Source organism: Amblyomma americanum, chromosome 5, assembly GCF_052857255.1.
Source record: "Amblyomma americanum isolate KBUSLIRL-KWMA chromosome 5, ASM5285725v1, whole genome shotgun sequence".
NCBI lineage: Eukaryota > Metazoa > Arthropoda > Arachnida > Ixodida > Ixodidae > Amblyomma > Amblyomma americanum.
The window spans coordinates 83,717,723-83,722,069 of NC_135501.1; the positions used below are offsets into that span (position 1 = coordinate 83,717,723).

The 4,347-nt window shown below is 45.2% G+C and overlaps 1 pseudogene; it reads left to right on the forward strand.

Moving 5' to 3' along the window:
• The first annotated feature begins 112 nt into the window (after nt 1-112).
• Nucleotides 113-3,381, forward strand: LOC144134851 (uncharacterized; annotated as a pseudogene).
• Nucleotides 3,382-4,347: the final 966 nt, after the last annotated feature.

Consider the following 4,347-nt stretch of genomic DNA (forward strand, 5'->3'; position numbering starts at 1 on the left):
TCATTCTGTGAAGGGGTCAGTGCCGCCTTCCGACTGCCGGCCGCCATTGCGTACCCCACATTTCGTTACGGTCGGTCGAGAGAGGCACGTGCACGGCGTTTTCTGGTCCGAAATGCCCGGGTGTTGCGTGCCCCAGTGCACGAACCGCTCACGGAACGATTGGAAGATGTTCCGATTTACTAAAGAATAGAAAAGACGACTCCTCTGGTTAAGGTCAAGCGCGGCAAGTGGCAACCCACGGACCGGTCGTGTGGGTGCAGCGTAAGTTATGCCATTTCTGCATTCGTAGTTATTCGTTCATTTGTGCGCTTTTTCCCTTAGCGTGTTCGTCTTGTATTCTTGATATCTGGCACATATGCATGCGTGTGTAACTCGTTTATTTTTGGATAACACAAAATGCTTTGTTTTTAATCACTTGTTGCACACCGGTGCTCGGTTTATTTTTAACGACTATTCTTCCTATACTAGTGTCACGGCTCTAAAATGTAATGCAAATCTTCCCATCTAGAAACACGACGTAAAATAGCCATGCTCGTTCTCTACCATAAGTTCTATCATTTTCCAATTGATAACAGCGTTATATCTCCCGCTCACCGCCTTTCATCCCGGACCAGTCAGTCCAAGTCTGTATACCCTCCGCACGCGCGCACATCATCGCACCTTCACTCGTTTTTTCCACAAACAGCGCGACTGGAATAATCTGCCTGAAGAAGCGGTTCACAACTACAGTGGGACAATTTGCAGGACAGCCATTGCAAATATTCTTCTGTGAAGCCACCCACCCTCGAATTCGTCAGTGAAGCTGCCCACCCCTCATGTAAAACCCCGGTCCAATGGGCATTTGAGGACTAAATTAATGAAATGAAATTAAAGATGTGCAGTACGCTTACGTTTTGCGCTCTTTGAGACCGGCATCTCGTACAATTTGATTTTTTGCTTAGCTGGAAGAGCATACGCATGGTGCAATAAAGGGTAAGATGAGCTTTAAGCTTGCCTTTCATGTAATGACATACGGATCTTATTGACCTGTTTTCCAGCCGTTATTCTTGTGCCGCTGTCCAACTCGGGCGGTAATTGGTGTCCGTGCGCGTGTGTGTTCATGCGTGTGTTTGTGTGTGGGGGGATGAAACCTGTGACCACGCATGACGCATGTATGGTCACGACAAGCATGTCATGTCACGACTCATCATGGCTGATTTAATGACAATTAATTGGTGGTTACTGTTATGTATATAAGCCACGTAGTTGTGCATTCTGCATGAGTAATTTGATCGTGCATTGACGGTGCGTTTGCTATTTTTTCCCCATGCGATCATCGGCGAATTATTTGAATATCGGTTAAGAGATGATTGATGAGGATTTCAAGGCTACGTGTCCGTTTAACGACAGAAATTTATTTTCGGCGGTGACAGAATTAGCCGAAAAAGTGAGCTGTTGTGTACGGGCTCAGCGAACTTTGTGGACCGCACGACGCCAGTGTTGACCTATATCACTGCCTTTTTGAGCATACATATAATATAATAGTGTACCACATTTTATATTTAAAATGATTTCACAGTCAGTACAGGCAAGAAGCTTTATTCTTTTAATTTGAAAAGCGCATACGCCTTCATTTGATATTGTAGAATTTCCTCACACTGTCCCTGTTTGTTCAGTGAAAGACGGCAGTCTTTGGCTTCTTCGTGATTATATTTTAGCAAGCCCCAAAATTTCACTTATCACTGTTCGTTAAAGTCACTTATGTGTAAGGTATTTTGGGCTGCTTAGAAGGTTAGCGTGAAGCCTTCTCAATTTAAACAGTGATAACCTGGTGTCACCATTGCGTGCTTTCGGGCTGCAGGCCCATTTTGAAGAAAGCGCCTTTGAGCAGAACCGGGCGGACGGCTGGAAAAAATTGAAGCCCAATGCTGTGCCAACGCTCTTCTCGCTCATATGTAAGAAGCCACATAATTTCGCACTAAATAATGTTTGTAGAGCTTGTTTCTTAATCCTGTTCCTTCTTGCAGTCTTTGCCAGTTTGTTGCTCTAGCTTAGCACTCTTATGACCGGCCATCCTTTGTCACATGGAGCAATTATCCAGGTGTTTCTTCAGAGACAGAAAAGACGCACATTACAGCAAGATGCTCTTCATACCACCGGTCAATTAAATAGCTAGTTTCCTCTATTTTTTAGAGAGATGAATCAACCGCGCCTGCCATTCAGGGGCATGCTACTGATAACATCGTATTTTGTTTAGTTTTTATTCTATATGTACCATAACTCGGATCATGTTCGTTCATAATGATAAAACAATGTACCCGCTGAGATGCAACTTTTGTGGTTTCTCTTTTTTTCAGCGATGCCTAAGCACAGGAAGCCGCCAAAAGAAAGGCTTTAACCAATAGCGGCAGAAGAAGGAACACATACACTGCAGCATCAACCCAGTGCTTCTGATACCTCACCGACAGACATTCGAGACCAGCATGTCAACGACGTGGCTGATATACCAGAGGGAACAAATCAAGAATTGCTGCCAGTGCCGAGTGATGGCACGGAGATGAATCAACGTCAGATGAACAACTTACCTCGCCCAAGTTACACGCCGGAAACCACAGTTTCTGTTTCAGATTCTCAGCAAGTTGCGGGCCCACTTGCAACCCGTGAGGAATTGTTGGGAGAGAAGTGCAGTAACAGCTCGTGTGCTGAAGTGAATAAACAGCTTGATGACTTGAAGACAAAGTACGCAAAACTCCACGAAGTTCATAGCAAGGCAAGTTCTACTAATCAGTCAATTGATAAGAAGCTTCAAAAGTTCAAAAATGCCAGCGGGGTGTTACGAAAGAAACTGAAGTTTCTAAATGAAGACTAAATGCAAGCCCTATTACGGAACAGCAACCAAGGTGCCGCGTGGTCGTCGAAAGCAATTAAATAAGCCCTTCAGATAAAGTTCGCGAGTGGAAGATCAGGCTATGAAACCCTGAGAAAACTTGGGTACCCACTGCCTTCCAATAGGACTCTTGTCCGTCGTCTTCAAGGGCTTAAGTTCCTGCCAGGAACTTTAACTGAAGTCATTGATGTGATCAGAGTAAAAGCAGAGGGCATGGAAGACATTGAAAGAGATTGCGTACTCTATCTCGATGAAATGCAGATTGCCCAGGGATATGAGCTCGATCGTGCTACAGACGTCGTGTTTGGAGGAAAAACACTCCCTGCAGAGCCAGATGAACCTGCCTGTCATTGCTTAGTGTTTATTGTCGGAGAATTGAACTCAAGGTGGAAGCAGATCATTCCAAGCCATTTTACAGGAAGTTCTGTCGATGGCTGTCTGCTCAAAGATTTTGTGCTCGCAATCGTGCAGCTTTACGCAGATATTTCTCCCAGAGCTCCTGCGGTGACCTCTGACATGGGATGCTCCAACAGAGCGATGTGGCACGAGTTAGGTTTTTCCAGTCACAGCAATTCTAAAACGGTGTGCTCAACCCGCCATCCTGTGCTTGCGGGAATGGAAGTCTTTTTCACAGCGGATGCCGCACACGTGATAAAAAATATTCGGGGTCAGCTTTTGAACTGGATTGATTTTACACTAAGCGATGCAACTGTCTGCCGCCATGGCTTACCCTCCAACAAAGTAAAGGTGGAGCATGTGCGTGCTGTCGTGGAATATGACTGTGACAGAAAACTTAAAATTGCGCCCATACTTTAGGAAGTGCATGTCAGCAAAGGACATTTTACGAAAATTAAAGTCGGCATAGCAGTTCAGTTTTTCAAGGAATCGCCAGCTGCCATTCATTGCCTAATAAGAGAAAAAGTGCTCAAGCCAGAAGCTGAAACCACTGCATGGTTCCTGGAGCTCATCGCAAAATGGTACAAACTGATGTCCTTGTGACATCCATGAGTTGCACTTAATTGGCGAGACATGGTAAAGTAGCACGAAGCCCTGAGCACGTTGTGCCTGGCATTAGAGACCATTCAAGGCATGCAGATGGGCAGCACGTCCCAGTGGAAGCCCTCACAGGCAGGACTCATGATAGCAACGACAGTGGTCCTTCGTTTGCAAGATGTTGTACTTAAAATGGATGGCTACAAGTTCTTCCTTACCGGGAGACTGCTGCAGTACTGCCTAGAGAATCTTTTTTCTGTTGTGCGCCAGAGGAAGCCCGTTCCAAACGCGAACGACATGAAATGTGCTCTGAAGCTTGTGTGTGTCTGTAAATTTTTGCACACGCCAGCGACCTCAAGTTATGAGACGGATTAATCTTAGTACCTGGTCGACAAGATTTTCAAAGGAAATAGATAGTGTGCTGATGGTGTTCAAGAAGAAATTGATGATAGCGAAATTCTTTTCATTGAATCACTGGCTTCAGCTGA